The sequence below is a fragment of the Prionailurus bengalensis genome, chromosome F2 (assembly GCF_016509475.1).
Source record: "Prionailurus bengalensis isolate Pbe53 chromosome F2, Fcat_Pben_1.1_paternal_pri, whole genome shotgun sequence".
NCBI lineage: Eukaryota > Metazoa > Chordata > Mammalia > Carnivora > Felidae > Prionailurus > Prionailurus bengalensis.
The window spans coordinates 68,774,567-68,792,081 of NC_057353.1; the positions used below are offsets into that span (position 1 = coordinate 68,774,567).

General features: G+C 39.8%; 1 pseudogene; it reads left to right on the top strand.

Moving 5' to 3' along the window:
- Nucleotides 1–17,064: 17,064 nt before the first annotated feature.
- Nucleotides 17,065–17,165, top strand: LOC122496175 (annotated as a pseudogene).
- The last annotated feature ends 350 nt before the right edge of the window (nucleotides 17,166–17,515 follow it).

Below are 17,515 nucleotides of genomic sequence, written 5' to 3' on the forward strand. Positions count from 1 at the left end.
CATGCTTCCTATGGCCTGCAGCTCTTGAACCTGAGCTGCCTCAGTACAGATGGGGTCTCCTGCTGGGCACGTTTAGTCCCCTCACTTAAGCTTCCCATCCAGTAGAAAAAGTTTGAGAGGGAAGGGAGGGCAGTGCCTAGCCCTACTTTTTCTTGTCTTCTGTAAGATTCCCGCCCCCCCCCCTTTTTAACACTTCTGCCACATTCAAGTTACTTTTCTGTTTCTCTTTCGTGGCATGGCAAAAATTACAACAACTAGGGGCGCCTGGGTGGCGCAGTCGGTTAAGCGTCCGACTTCAGCCAGGTCACGATCTCGCGGTCTGTGAGTTCGAGCCCCGCGTCGGGCTCTGGGCTGATGGCTCAGAGCCTGGAGACTGTTTCCGACTCTGTGTCTCCCTCTCTCTCTGCCCCTCCCCCGTTCATGCTCTGTCTCTCTCTGTCCCAAAAATAAATAAACGTTGAAAAAAAAAATTTAAAAAAAAATTACAACAACAACAACAACAACCACCACCACAAATCAGGGAATGGCTAACTTTTCTGACATGACAAATGGCAGGTTCAAATCTCAGTTGTGACAAATGCCATCTGTGTGGCTTCGGACATTCTGTTGGTTCTGTTACCCAGTTCCAATGTGTGTGTATACTCCCAAGTACTTCCCTGACACCATTTGGGTGACTGATGATTTAGCTCAGTTTGGGCACCGGCTGCCTGGAGAGCGTATCCGATTTCACAGTTTAAGAGTTTATTCCTACAAGGCCACTCGTCCCCTTGAGAAACCAGTCATAAGTTCAGGTTGTCACCCGTTCTTCTGAGTGACCTGATACAGATTGGAGGTCTTCATGACCCCATCCTTGGGTTTGATTAATTTGTTAGAGCAGGTCATAGATCTCAGAGAAACATTTTACTTACTAGATTACCAGTTTATTTATGAAAGGACATAACTGAGGAGCAACCAGATAGAAGAGATCCATAGGGCGAGGTGGGTGGGAAAGGGCATGGAGCCCTCTCCAGATGTACCATTCTTCCTGTATCTCGGCGTGTTCTCCAAGCTGGAAACTCTCAGAACCCCATCCTTTTGGGTTTTCATAGGGACTTCATCACATAACCATATTTGATTAAATCATTGGCCATTGGTAATTGATTCAACCTCCAGGCCTGCTCCCCTGCCAGCAATCCAAGGGTAGGACTGAAAATTCCAAACCTCTAAGAAACCACTGGTAACCAGCCCCCATTTTTAGGTGCTTTCCAGGTAATCTCATAAACATAATAAAAGACACCTTGATGAATCTCATCACTTAGGAAATCCCAAGGGTTTTAGGAGCTCAGAAAAGGGAAGGAAGACCAAATACTATATATTTCTTATTATAAATCACAATATCATAGACATATATGTCTCTTCACATACAAAATTGGGATAATGAATTACTTGTCGCTGGTGTGTGAGGATTATGTGATAGCATATGTTAGAGTCTTCTGTTAAGAGTAAAGCTCCTTACAAATGTAAGAATTTAAGGGGCGCCTGGGTGGCTTGGTCGGTTAAGCGTCCGACTTCGGCTCAGGTCATGATCTCACAGTCCGTGAGTTCGAGCCCCGCGTCGGGCTCTGTGCTGACAGCTCAGAACCTGGAGCCTGTTTCAGATTCTGTGTCTCCCTCTCTCTCTGCTCCTCCCCTGTTCATGCTCTCTCTCTGTCTCAAAAATAAATAAACGTTAAAAAAAAAATTAAAAAAAAAACAAATGTAAGAATTTAATATTGTTATAATTGTTATTCATCATTGTATCCTTCACATTAACTCTCACTGGGCCTTAGATCTCAGTAAGTGTTCAGTGCATGTGGCTGAAATGAATAATAAACACTCATTAATTAAGCCCAGGTTTAAGTGTTGTAAATGTTGATTGCCAGCGGCTGTCAGGGAATGTTAAACTAATCCAAGGTCTTGCAGACAAATGAGAATTTAGCAGTTCATGAGACTTATGGGCTCTTGTAACACCCTCTGGGGATGTCCCAGGCCACCAAGGCCATAGCAACAGAAGCATGGATGACAAGTTACAGAAGCTGGAGACAAATCTTGCTCCATACTGTGTGAGCTGGATATTCAGTCTGATGGCATGCTTCTACTAATCCAAATCCAGATTTTTTTTTTTTTTTAACAGATTTGTTCTTTGGAGTCAACGTGGCCCTTGGAGCCACTGGTTTGGTATGGTAAAAAGAACACAACTTTTGGAATTCAAATCCCAGCTCTGGCGTGTGTTAGCTGTGGGACATTAGGCACACTTCTTTCCCTGTGTAAGCGTCAGTTTTCTGATGTGGAAAATAGAGATAAAGAGAGTCTGCTTCAGAGGCTGATGGAAGAATGGGGAGATAATATATACAAGGAACCTACCCCAGTTCCTGGCAGGCTGCTGGCACTTCATAAATAATATGTTTATTTTTACATAGATTGGAACCAGATGTCTGCACATGTTGCTTTGTTTATCTTACTCTCTTTTTTGTGTGTGTTCTAGTTTTAATTCAGTATTTTAGATGACTTTGTTTTATCTCCTTTGGCTAGCATGTGATTCTCTATATTGAGCTGTCTTTCCGTATTTTGGTAAGGCAGCTTGCCCTGTGACCTCAATTCTCTGATGGGTGTGAGTAAAGTTATTGATTTTCCATTTGTTTAGCCTTTTTCTTATAAGCATGGAAGTGATGACTTCCATTTTTTCTTCTAAAAAATCTCTTTATTGAGACATGATAATCAACATACAAAAAGCTGTACATGTTTAATGCATTCAACTTGATGAGTTTGGAGATCAGTATATACCATGAAATCATCACCACAGCTAAAGCCATAAACATATTCATCACCTCCAAAAGCACCTCCCATCTTTATTTAGTAGTAGTATTATTAGAGCAATTAACATAAGATCTGCCTTCTTAGCAATTTTAGAGGATATGATACAGGGTTGTTAAGTATAGTGATTTCTAGGATACATTCAACCTTCGTAACTAAAAATTTGTACCCTTTGACCAACATCTCCCCCCCGCCATCCCTTGATAACCACCATTTTACTCTCTGCTTCTAGGAGTTTGACTATTTTCGATGCCTCATGCAAGTGGGATCATGTAAAGTTTGTTCTTTTGTACCTGTTTTTTTTTCTCCTTCACACCTTGTCCTCAAGGTTTATCTGTGTTGTCACAAATGGCAAGATTGCCTTCTTTTGTTAAGGCTGAAGAATATTACACTATGTGTATGTATCACATTTTCCTTGGCCATTCATCTCTTGATGGACATTTAGGTTCTTTCCATGTCTTGACTATTATGAATAATACAGATAATTTCTGAGATCCTGATTTCAATCCCTGTGGGAATATACCCAGAAGTGAGGTGCTGTTTCATGTGGTAGTTCTGTTTTTCATTTTTTTGAGGAAACTCCAAACGGTTTTCCCTAGTGGCTGCACCAATTTACATTTCCACCAATACTTATATAAATGTTCCCTTTTTCCCACATTCTGGCCAAGATTTATTTATTTATTTATTTATTTATTTATTTATTTATTTATTTTTGATAAAAGCCATCTTAATAGGTATGAGGTGACACCTCATTGTGGTTTTGGCACATTGTGGTTTTAATCTTATTGTCTCCCCAAACTCTCTTTGTAGATACTTTCATCTCCAGTGCGTAAATGAAATGGTGCAAGAATGCTAAGAATGTGTTTAACTGGCAAATAGCCAATTAGCAGAGGAGCTGGGCTTCAGACTCTGGTTTTCCTGACTCTAGGACCTGTGTTCTTTTCCCCCATAAAGACCAGACTCCATGATAACTATTTATTAAACCCGAAATCATCACACTTATTTTACTAGCAACTTAACATGTGTTACCCAACTAAATACTCATAACACTCCTAAGAGTTAGGTACTATTACTACAACTGATTTACTGGGAAGGAATCTGAGGCACAGAATACTTACTAACTAGACCAAAGCTCCACGGCTAGAAACTGACAGACTGGTGTTCATATTCATGTGATTTGGTTTCAGGGCCCATGTTCTTAACTGCTACATCATCATACATGGTTTGACATGTAAGAGTGAGCCTATCGGGACTCTGAGCTAGGACATGAAATGTTCAACAGTATCACAGATAAGCACAAAGGACAGATCTGGATAAAGGGTGGGGACGGGGATCAATTGATTTTGTCAGCAAACCTCATGAAAAGCTATACATCTGGTTGTTGAAAGATAGGTCACAAAAGATTATGCATCCCAAGAGATGTGACCTTTCTGAAGAATTTTAATCAGGGAAGAACATGAATTACTTTTGCATTTTTGAAAGTTATTTCTGGCATAGAAAGTAGAGGTAAAAGTAGGTCTTTGCAACGGTTCATGGTCAAACTTCCTGGGAGATAGACATCCGAGCAGCTCAGCATCCTGCCCCTCCCGCTTCTCCCTCTTTTCCAAGGCCTACACTCGACTGAGTGTATACTAGTGAAAAGAGGTCACTGTCATTCCATCAGTTGGCCAAGGAAAGAAAGTCATTCCAGTCTTAAAACTCAGTCACTGTTTTGACAGCTGTTATATAGAAGCTGACATCTCTATTGAGTTATCTGCTTTGATACCTCACTCACTAGTTTTTGAGACATTTTAATTATCTCAAGGATGCCGTTAGAATGCATGAACAGAATCATAAGCTCTTCCAAATCCAGAAGGCTCATGTCGTGTATGTTATTCTTGACAATGTGAGTTTCCTATGTACTCGTTTATGCATATTGTTTAATGTCTCGGTGTTTTTAGTTCTCCTTGTGGCCCTCTTTCCTCCTGCTTAACCTGTGTAATTTGGTAGTGTGCAAATCAATCGTCTTGGCTACCGGCACTTTCTTCCCGATTATTAACCAATGCACTGAATAGCCATGTCTCCCTTTGCAAGGTTAGTGAGAATACATTTATTTCTAATTCTTGACGCTGCTTAAATTCAAGACAGGACTTTCTCTCTATCACAATTTCCAACAACAGAATTTCCTCAGAAGCTCTTGGTGAAGGACTTACCAGAAGTCATCTAGATTAGGAAATTATAAACCATCTCAGAAGGACAGGATTTTAGTAGATATGGTGTCTGAGGCATGGAAGCACTATGAGTTCAGAATGGAGTTGTTTGAGAACATTCATAAGGAACAGAACTGAGAGATGACAATAAATAATAGTATGAATAAATATGTTTAGACTTGCCATGCCATGAATGTGTGCAGAGACACTTTGATGGGTAGTTTGACTGCATTAGATCATTAATTCTCTATGAAGACATTATTCTTAACTTCAGATTTTAAAGGAGAAAACTGAGGCCCAGAGAGATTGTATAATGTGCCCAAAGTTAATAACATAAAAAGCTGGAATTTGAACCCAGATCTTTAGTAGCAAAGTCTGTTTGATGTTGTGAGAATAAGCCAAACATTGCCTGAAGGATGGAAACAGAATAATTTTTTTGAATAAATAGGTTCATTATTGAAGGCCTACCTGATGGAAGTCTCAGGCATTTGCCCTTAGGAGATACGTTATGCCTTACAATGGAAAGAATACAATTTACAGACTTTGATGTTGATATTTTACTTGACCAAAAAATGACACTGAAGAAACCCTCAAGACATACTTATTGTTTTCATATGCTGAGAATGCTGAAAATATCTAAAGTAGACCAGTCTTAGGCTCCTTTTATTCTGCTCATTGTTTTAAGGAATCTGAAATAGGGTGGATTGGCTTGGGGTTCCTAATGTTTCCTTCAGTGCAGTAATGCACCCTTCTCTATGATTCTAGAAATCCCTTGATTCCACCTGGTTTTGAAAATGGCCATCAAATACTACAAGGGTTGTGATGGTTCAAAGTAAGGCTTTCCATTTGCATTTTTATTATGTTCTCAGACCTCGTTTTTAAAAAATTTTTTTTAATCTTTATTTATTTTTGAGAGAGAGAGAGAGAGACAAAGTGCGAGCGGGGGAGGAACAGAGAGAGGGGGAGACACAGAATCCGAAGCAAGCTCCAGGCTCCGAGCTGTCAGCACAGAGCCTGACGCGGGGCTCGAACCCACAAACCGTGAGATCGTGACCTGAGCCGAAGTCAGACACTTAACTGCCTGAGCCACCCAGGTGCCCCTGAGACCTCATTTTATTAGTTTGGGGAGAGTCACTTCTCTTGGCTCACCATTAGGTGACACATCTATGCAACTAATTTTTAATTAGTATGTGCTGTGTGCTAGGCACAGTACTAGACCGTCCATGTACGTTATTTCATTTACTCATAAAAAATCCCAGAAAGTTAGATTTTTTTCAGGTGAAGAAACTGTTAGCTAAAGAGGTTAAGTAACTTGTCATTGGTCATAGAGTTCTTAAGGGATGGAAAAAAGATTTGATCCCAGGTTTAGCTGACACTGTTATATTACACTTTTTAGTATTTTGCTTATTTCATAGAAGGGTTTCTAGAAGGGTTATTATTTCACTCCTTTCCTTAATCTTCTTTCTCTCCTTCCATCTTACTCTATCTCTTCCTCCCTCCCTCCCATCTTTCCTTCTTTCTACTCTGTCTCTTTTTTCTTTTTCTCCTCACCTTACCTTCCTCCCTTTTTTTCCCTCCCCTCTGGCTTTTCCTTTTTTTTTTTTTTTTTTTTTTTTTTTGGTTACATGAAAAGACACAAGAAAGACTGAGTCCTTTGGACAGAAACTTCTTGGATCTTTTCACTTCTTTATTATATTCTCAGGCACCCTTTCAAATGAATATGTATTAAAATAGCAACTTGCACAAATGTCAGCTGATGTCATCTTTCTGTTTGCCATAACTTTTCCAAGGAAGATTAAATCTTATGAGTTTTTGTTTCATTGTTTTGGCCTGGTTTTATAGATGCCACTTCAAAGGATTTTGCTCAGTCCTCAGAATGGCCTCGTCTGAGGCACAGGCCTGGGAAAGTTGACCTTGGAGGCATTCTGCCTATTATTGAATCAGTGACTGCAGAGCTGAAAGGGCTCTTAGAAATCACTTTCAGAAAGGGAGTCAGAAGCTCAGAAGATGGAGTCAGTTTCTTCACTTCTAATTTTTAAGTTTTTCTTTTTTTTAATGTTTATTTTCTGAGAGACAGAGACAGAACATGAGCAGGGGAAGGGCAGAGAGAGAGGGAGACACAGAATGCAAAGCAGGCCCCAGGCTCTGAGCTGACAGAGCCCGATGCAGGGCTCAAACCCGTGAATCATGGGATCATGACCTGAGCTGAAGTCAGATGCTTAAATGACTGAGCCACCCAGGCGCCCCAGTTTCTTCATTTCTAAAATGGGGATATTAATAACATCTACTTATAAATGGTTATAAGTATTAAGTAAATTCATATTTATGAAGTGTATAGAGTTGTGATCAGCCACATGATAAGCACCATAAAGTGTTTGAAATAAACATAATAATTTATCCAAGGTCATAGAGTGAGAAAGGCACCATAGGTTTTTGAATAACTATACCTGGGTTCCATTTCCCTTGTATGACTTTGGGGAAGTCGTCCAACCTCTTGGAAGGTTTGCTTAATCTTGAAAACATGTCCGATGTCTTGACTTCATAACTTTCTTGTGAGAGTTGAATGAGCTAACAAGGGCAGAGTGCATGGCCCCTAATAGGAGCCCAGCAGGTGAGAGCTAGCTTTAGACCCAATGTCAGAAGCAGCGACCATGATCTTCTGACCAACTCAATGCTCTTCATAAATACTGAGATATTTCTATGATTGCAAAGAACAGATATTTCACGTCTACAATATAACTGTTTAATATAGGACTTCGGGGTGGAATGTTTAACATACCTTAAGCCAATTTAAGAAAGTCTATCTGACTTGAAAAAGAAACACATTCCAGACACTTTTTCTTCCTGTTGGCATCATCGTTGATTAACACATTGTCTTTGGCTGCGCTTCATTTGTATTCCCTATAAGTCATAAGTGTAGGGAGGATGAAGTCTCTGTTTTTATTTGGAAGAAGATATTCTAAGCATCATTTTTCCTTATCTCTTCCTGTTTTGATTCTTTTGCTTTACCTGACTAGGCCAGGAGTCACTGAGATCTCAAATCTGATTTTAACTTAGTCATAACCAGTTGATTGACCTTGGGTGGGCACTTGTAAGTTTCTTTGAGATTTAATAGCCTCTATTTCCTTGATTTACCTCAAAAAATTCTTTATTTAGTTATTTAGTTATTAACTTTGAATTTTAGAGCCGTTTTAGATTTATAGAAAAATTATGAAGATAGTATAGAGTTTCTACATACCCTTCACCCATTTTCCCCGATTATGAACATCTTATATTATTATGGTACATTTGTTACAATGAATAAATGAATACATATACATTGTCATTAGCTAAAGTTACTAGATTATATAAGTTAAGTTGATTGCACTGATTGGTTTTCAAATATTGAACCAGTACTGCATATCTGGAATAGATCCCACTTGGGATATACTTCTTCTCATACAATTTTGTATTTCATCAGCCACCTGTGTTTTTCAGTTTTCTCTTTTACTGCTTGCCAATATGAACACTGATCTGATCAGGCAATCAGGCAACCCCATTGTCTGTTACACGTGACATTTTGTTCGTATCCTGTTCTTTCCTGTGGATTCTCTTTAGCTTGTTCTACGTCTTCCATCCAGCCTTTCCTGATGAATTCCTCAATCTCTACCTCTTCTGACTCCTTTAAAGGTTTGTATCTCTATGCATCACTTGAATTGGCACCATTTTGTCGATTTTCTATAAATAAATCTCCATGGATTTTTTTCTTATTTAATATCTCATCTTATGACAGAGAGGATTTAAGGCATTTTCCTCAAATACATTGAACTCAATCAGTGAAGAACCAATTAAAGCCTAAGTGGATGATGACAGTGGGACAAAAAAAAAAATTAGGGTGGAAAAAATAAGATGAAGCCAGAGGTGAGGTTTTTGCATAATGCAGTGATAAAATTCTCTACTTTTTTCTTATTTTTTTAATAATTTCTGTTACATTGGTATAAACTTTTTGTTTTCATAGTACCTTGCCACATCTTATTTTGTGGTATATTGGTGTTATAATTAAAAAAAAATTTTTTTTGACCAGGATAGAAAACCTAGATTCAAAGAGTGCTGGAGGTAGTGAATAATAGAACAAAGAAAGTTCTCAAAGTGTGAAAGTCCAAGGGCATTTCACATATACTCCATTTCACAATAGGGTTATATGAACATTGTGAGGGATGGGCCATGTTTTATAGTTGCTTTGTTTTCCACATTTTGCTCACTCGATATTAGGTACCTGTTATGGCCAAGTACACGCACGTTGATTTGAATGCCATCTCATTTTGCCTCCAAGTCTGTAAACAGTGTGGCAAGGTGGGTTAATGAGAATTTAATGTTGCAGAATCGGAAGACTCAAACTTGTGTTTTGTTTCCTGTTGCTTTGAAGAAGTAGCTGTTCAGCCTTGGGGATACAAGACTAACTCAGGCATGTTTAGACTCATCTGGTTCCCATAAAAGGCAAAAAATGTTACCGTTAATTCTTGAACCTAAAATATTTCGTACATCCTAGTTAACCATTCAATGTCCCTGTTAAGGAGAAAGTGTGGAGAAAGACCAGAGGACAGTGGTCCTCTCATTGAAAGTAAGGGCTGCTTTGCTTGGTGGGTTAAGAGGAGATCAGGGGAGCTTTCTGGAGGCTGGAGAGAACAGTGCATTTTCTGTTCCCTTGAATGCGTGAGAACTACCCTCAGTAAGCAGACAGCTCGTGTCAGATCTTAAAAGAACAGGAGTTCAGAACCCAGCCTGGGAGACATTGAATGTCTGTGTGAAGGGCTGGGGGCTCTCTGGCTGGTGCCAGTGGGGAGAATCTATGTTATGTGGCCAGTTGGGTAATGGTGAAGACTAAGTGGTCTGAAGAAAAGGCTCCTTCCTAACTTTTGACTAATGCTGAGAGCTTCTAGCATGTTGTAAAGTCATAAAAATCACTGATTAGTGAAGGTAAGTGAGAGTTCGAAAGGGCATTGCACCTTGGGTGCACCATGGCTGTAAGAAATATGTCTTTGTCTCCTGAGTAGGCAACATGGCGTCTCTTTTCCTACTTAGCTGTCCCTTGTAATAACCCAGAAAACTTGTTAAAGATCTGGAAGTGTGGGATCCATCTCAGATGTACTGAATCAGCATATTGATATTAAAAAGGGACAGGGATAACTATAGTTGTCTTTTTTCTGTCAGCCCTGCTCTCATCTGTGGACTGCTAGTGGAAAATTCCTAGCCAGGTGATAAAACACGGGCTTTGGGTTCAGACAAGTCGGGGTTCAGACTGAAGCTCAGCCACTAATTCTGGACAAGTAACTTAAATTCTGTGAGCTACAGAATCTTCTTTGTACAATGAGAATTAAAAATATCTACCTTTTAGGTATATGGAGGGATTAAATAGGGTACCATATCTAGAGTTTTCACCTTAGTGCTTAGCTTGTAGTAGACATTCAGTAAATATTTATACATCCCTCTACCCTTAATTTTTTTTTAAGTTTATTTATTTATTTTTGAGAGAGACAGAGGCAGCATGAGTAGGGGAGGTACAGAGAGAGAGAGCGAGAAAGACAATTCCAGGCAGGCTGTGCACTGTCAGCACAGAGCCTGATGCAGGGCTCGAATTCTTTACGCCACGAGATCATGAACTGAGCTGAAACCAAGAGTCAGATGCTTAACCGACTGAGCAACCCAGACACCCTTACCTTAATTTGTCTACTTAATTTCAGGACATCGTTCCATTTATTTATTTATTTATTTATTTATTTATTTATTTATTTATAATATGAAATTTATTGTCAAATTGGTTTCCATACAACACCCAGTGCTCATCCCAACAGGTCTCCTCCTCCATGCCCATCACCCACTTTCCCCCCACCCCCCACCTCCCCCATCAGTTTATTCTCAGTTTTTAAGAGTCTCTCATGGTTTGGCACCCTCCCTCTCTAACTACATCATTCCATTTAGGTGGCCAAGTGTTCTTGGAATTTCTGACTTAGTCCACCTCTTTGGTGTCTGATATAAAAGGTCTCTTTCATCCCAAACCTACCCATGGCTTTATTTGCAATTGTTCTAGGTACTGACTGGCAGGTCAGAACACTAAGAATGACACACCTGAGATGACTGTGTCCTGATCTTCGCTCCCCTCGAAGCCACCTTGGAGTTAGCACAACTGAAGATAATTGAAAGATTGCTTTTTCTGAGTTTGAATCTTTTCTGACAGCCTTATATGAGAAAGCCTCTTGTGTTGTCCAGGAATGCTATTGTAGACAGATTAAGCCATTAATTCATTTTAGTCAGGAAGGAAATGTCTATTTTGATTGTGTTAATAACTGGTCCAATGACGACAGATGGGTTCCTTCAGTTTTCAAGGATACGTGGGATGGTGGTTTTCAAAATGGAAAAAAATATGGAGTTCGAGTTGGAAAATCTGAGCTTGAGTCCCTCCTTCCTTTCCTCCCTCCCTCTTCCTGCCTCCTTCTCTTCCTGCCTCCTTCCTTTCTTCCTTCCTTCCTTCCTTCTTTCCTTTAACTGCATGGATTTGGATAATAAAAAATACTGCCCTTTGCATCCCTTTCTGTAACATGGAAGTGATAACCCCAGCCTAAACTGTCTCTCAAGAGCTTTTAGGAGGATTAAATGAGACATACAAGGTTTCACTTTATAAAGTATAAATTCTTATGAAAAAATAAATAGTGTTTATGTTTTATGTTCATGTCTTAGATGACTCTGGAATGAGAATATATAAGAAAAGGAAATAAATGTTTTCCCATGTATTAATATTCATTCATGTAATCATTTATTATTAAGCAAATATTGAGAAGCTATAATAGAATGTAGACTACTAAACCCTCACACTTCTATCATTTCATTTAATGTTTGCATCAGTCACGAAAGGTAGTTATTATTACCTTCATTGAAAAATTTGAGATCTAAAAAAGAAGAGTAATTAGACCAAGGTCACACAGCTAGTGGCAAGGTTGAGATGGTATTCTGGGTCTTCCTGACCATAAATAAGATCGTGCAGTACACAAGCATGAGAATAAGTGATTTTTAAAAGGTGTTAAAAACTTGAGGTGCTTTGGATGTCTCAGCAGGATCCCTTATTGAGTATTAAGGATTTTTTTTTCTGGCTCTCAACACTTCTGCAAATTTCAATCTGCTAAAATTAGATATTTCTTAACCCTTGTCCTAAACCCGTGAAGTCATGCAGACCTAGTTTAGACTTGTGCTTGACAAGATGGTATTTTAGATTCTTCTGTCAGTTACAGCCTACCCACCAGTCACCAAGTAGAACAAAATGTGGAGTGATTTGGTGAAGAGGGTGACAGAGACGACTATGATACTGGGGCATCTGCTAATGATTCCATCAGTTTCTATCACTCTCAGAATGGCAGGGGGAGAAGCAGCTAGGTATTTAAGGCAAATATTACAGGACACTTGTGGTTGTACACTGTGAATTCAGAATGACAACTTAGTCCCCAACCATTACCTGCTTAACTGCGGAACCCAGGCCACTCTTACTATTCTATTCTTTCTCTGATCTCCTTCATGTCTCGTGGTGGGATGAGAGGGGAGGAGGTTCTCACAGGAGTTTATGCCAATCTAGGTCATGACTCACAGTTGGAATCTGCCTTCAAATTCCTCTCTCACTACTTCCCTTGGACCATCCCTCCTATCACCCTGTTTCTCTTCTACTAAGTAAGCTCTTAGCTTCAGCACCTTCTGGGCTTTTGATTTTAAGAGTGTTGTAGCTTCTCTATGTGGGGTATACATGGTTCCTGCTTCCAAGGCTATGATTCCTTTTCATCAGCACTTAATTGATTGCTGGGTGAATCCATTCATCCAACACCCCATTGACTGTGATATCTAAGAGAGCCAGCCATGCTGGGGTTCTTGGAATGATCACAGGATAGAAGTAAGTAAAATAAAGCAGTGATTCAATCATTGAATTTTGTCCCACAGATTACACCTTCTGAAAAAGGTTCCATGGCATTGTTGCTTGGGATTTGTCACCCTTTTTATAAAACAGCCACAAGGGCTGGTTTAAGTTTGCTTCAAGAAACGTTCTCCATAATGCACCCGGAAGTTTGGTTTCTTACTTTTTTTCCTATTAAAATCTTTTCTAATGTTTGTTTATTTTTGAGAGAGAGAGATAAAGAGAGAGAGAGAGAGAGAGAGAGAGAGAGAGAGAGAGAGAGAGAGAAAGAACATGAGCGGGGGAGGGGCAGAGAGAGAGGGAGACACAGAATCCTTAGCAGGCTCCAGGCTCTGAGCTGTTAGCACAGAGCCCAACGCAGGGCTCGAGCCCATGAACAGTGAGATCATGACCTGAGCCAAAGTTGGATGCTTAACCAACTGAGCCAACCAGGTGCCCCATGATTTCTTACTTTAACTCTTAAGGTCCAATGTGGACTTTTGTTCCTATTGTGTCAAACCTACTTCTTCCTTTCTCTTAAAATTTTACATGCTGACTAAATAACACTAAACAGTTTAGACCTTGAAAATATACCAACTCGTGCTGTTTTATTTAGGAGGTTACATTTGGGGCCTTTGGGTGATATGAAGTGAGTATCCTTTGAACTTCCACTAATTGAGAAAGGAAATAAAATAGACCTTGGGGCTCGAATGTAAGCTTTGTGAAGGCAGGGATGATTTTCTGTTCACTCTTGAATTTTGAGTGTCTAGAATGGTGCCTGGTTATTACCAATTGCTCAATAAATATCTGTTGAGTAAATGGTGAATCATCAAAGGAGAGAGGGAGATCAAAGTAATTATTGTCTTAGAGGTCAAGGATGGAAATATGGGAAGATAGACATCAATCCTGGGGGTCATTAAGAAGGTAGGAGAGAAGCAGATAAATTGCTCTTGATCTCATGGAGACAGGCAAGGATGAGCTCAACCACTTGCAGCTGAACGCAGTGGCAGAGCAACTAACGATGGCAGCCCCAATGTGGTGAAGCCCCAGATTCTTAAGGAAAAATCTTTATTTACTCTCACCTTGCTAGGAAATGGTAAGAAGATATGAGGCTGACCTTTTGGAGTGGGATAAAGTAGTGTTACACCTGCCTCCCCACCTTAGTAGAGATCTACCACTAGGTACATTGTGTGGCTGATGGTAGACTCTTCTCTAATCATATCGACCTGTCCTATGGATGAGTCTCACAAAAATATCCATTAGTGTATGTGGATGCAGGCTATGAGACCTTGAGCTGTGACATTGGACTCAAGGCCACTCATCTCATGTAACCATGGCAGATTACCACACAGAGAATGGCTCGCTCCCTGAAACAGTATACTTTCCTCTCAAACCAATAATGGTGGGCATGTCTCAGTCACTGCTATAGACAGTTGAACTCTGTGAGGGATGCTGTAGACCACTGACAATAACAACAGCTAAGGAGAAAAGGGTGTTCAGCACAATGGACAGCTTGTACATATTCTTTCCCCAACGTGATCATAATTCTTTGGACCAAAGCCAAAAAAGCAATGCTGAAATTCTTGGAGTGATTATGGGAGAGGAGGACCAGGAAGAAAAGAAAGTAAAGAAATGCATTTTTTTTTTGCAATCTAGATAGATGCTTTATAATCTCAGAGTCATTCACTGTTAATATTAAAAACAATCTGTACCCAAGATGATGATTGAGAACCTATTAAGTGTTCAATGAATTCTCCTAGATGGTCCCTGCAGCCTTTAGTTAACCTCCCTGTAGTTCAACCATCTGCCATTCTATGTCAGTATCCCATTATTGAACACAGTTTAGATTTTCATCCTGCCCTAGAGACCCTTTAGCACCCACTTAAATCATTGGATACAAGAGGTAGTTGGGGTAGAGCGTTGGGGCTGCAGTTAATGGCTCCAAAGGTGCTATCCTCACGTACTTGTCTGCATACTGTGTGCAGTTATGTGCTTCAACCCCTGTAGTGGTTCAATCTGTGAATTAAGAAAAGGTGGTGGACCCTCACTTCTTCAGTGGAGGAGACAGAGGCTTAGTAGGGCTCAATGACTTGCTTGAGATCATTCAAATAATGTTTCCAAGGCAATATCTGAGCCCAGGTTTTCTGACTCAAATCCAGTGCTGCTTCATCTATTGGGGCTGCTCCTTGGGATCTCTTGTCAAACCCATGAAGCTGACTGGGTTCTTTGGGTTTCACTCTTACTCCCTGTAGCTCTTCACCGTCTTTCTGGGGCCAGGGATCCAAGATGTACTTCCTGCTGGGTGACTTGCCTTTCCCATTGTTGGAATAGAGAAATGACACAAGTTTTAGAATCTTTTCTGACGCCGGTAAGGCCAACTTCACGAACCTACAACCTGTGCAGTAGGTTGGATCCCGTGCAGAGATCCCTGAGCTTGGCTTAATGATCTTCAGTCTCTGCCTTGAAATTCTGAATAATCTTTCACATAAGAGGCCCTGCATCTTTACTTTGCCCTGGGCTCTGCAAATTAGGTAGTCGATCCCTTTTTCAAGCTTATGACTTTGGTTATGTTTCTTAACTTCTCTGGACCTCAGTGTTCTCATCTGTAAATCAGAAACAATGTAGTTGTGCGTGTCTTAAAGTCTTCTTGTGGGGAATAAATCAGATATAACAGCAAATTGGCTAACAGAGCTTTTGTGCATGCATAGTCCTCAATAAATCTTAACTTCTGTACATCTACTCCAGGAGGGAAACCTGCTCGTTAATATCTTACTAAGTCAGCATCAAAAGGTTGGTTATATGTATTCTGAGTTTAGTTTTGTGCTGGATAATATAATCATTTTGATTTTTTCTGTTGTGAGATTAGATTAACTAAGAAGTAAAAGGGCTCCTTTTTCACCCAAAGGCACTAGTTCAGCCAAAGTGCAGACTTGGTAAGCAGAATGATGAGGGAAGCACTGTAATGGAAGCAAAGGCTAAGAAATCAGTCAATCCTCATTATTGCCAGGTCAGTACCAGGAGCACTCATGCTTCTCAGAGCAGCACTGCGCTTGATCAGCTGTAGTTGTCGGCCAAGGTGAGTGCTAAGAAAAAATTGTAAAGAATGCAGGAACTAAAGTTTAATGATACTTTTAAAACTTTATGCCTAGCACTGATCTAGCTGGTTCAAATACAATATTTCATTTAATCTCCCTAAAGACTCCTAAAGAAGACACCCCATGAAGTAGATAACATTAGTATTATCTTATAGTTGAGGAAACTAAGCTCACTGAGTATTTACAGTTGTAGAGAACACCCTAGAATGGATAGTGTTTGGAGTGCATATTATTTGAAGACATAGCTAGAAGGGACAATAAAGATTATGTGGTGGCAAGTGGATTTCATCTCATAAGTCTAATTCATTGGTAAGGCTGTGTTAAGAAGGATTATAGGATTCTACATGGGCTGGGTGGGGTAGAGTGTCTTGATCAATTAGCAATGTCTGCCTTGGGCTCTGCAAAAGTGGTGTAAGGCAGATATTCACCATCTTTGGTCTAGTCTCCTCATTTTACAGAATACATAATGACCAAGAAGTTAATATTGTTACAGTTTATACTATAAACTACTGCCTAAGCTAGCTTTTAATCCTGAAGTCACTGATACTTACAGCAAGGCTGTTTTACCAAACAAATAAGCAATAGACAGACAACAAAAAGCAAAATAAAACAGAAAGGAATATATTCATTGACATTACCAGCATCAATAGAAAAAGTCTCAGAGCTTAGAGGATTCTTTTTAAGATCCATAAAATCATAACCGAAAGAACATTTCAAACCTTAGTATGCTTCAAAAACTAGGAAGCTTTTAAAAAACAAGTTGCTGGATCCTACCCACAGAATTTCTGAGTCAGTAAGTCCGGGGTGGGGCCTAAGAATCTGCATTTCTAGCACATTCCCAAATGAGGCTGATGATCCGGTCTGGGGACTATGCTTTGAGGGCTCCCTTTAGTAACTTTGCCTTGACCATTTATCAGATTCCTCTTAAAATGAATTATTCAAACATGCGGTTTTTATAAATTTGGGAGACTCAAGCTGTCACTCCCATGGGATTTATTAATAAGTTCTGAAAATTATCTCAAAAGTTTTTGATTAGTGGTTGCTTCAGCAGCACGTATACTAAAATTGGAACAATACCGAAGATCAGCATGGCCCCTATACAAGGATTACATGCAAATTCTCGAAGCATTCCATATTTTTTGGAACCCTCATGCACTGTTGGTGGGAAGTAAAAATCATGCAGCCATTATGGAAAACAGCTATGGAGATTCCTCAAAAATTAAACATAGAAGTACCATATGATCCCCCTTCTGGGTATATATCCAAGATGACTCAAAGTAGGATCTCAAAGAGACATTTGCATATCCAAGTTCATTGCAGCTTTACTCACGATAGCCAAGAGGTAGAAGTAATCCAAATATCCGTGGACAGATGAATGGGTAAAGAAAATGTGGTATACACATGCAGTGGGATATTATTCAGCTAAAAAAAAAAAAAAGGAAATCCTGCTGCTTGCTACAACATGGATGAATCTTAAGGATATTATGCTA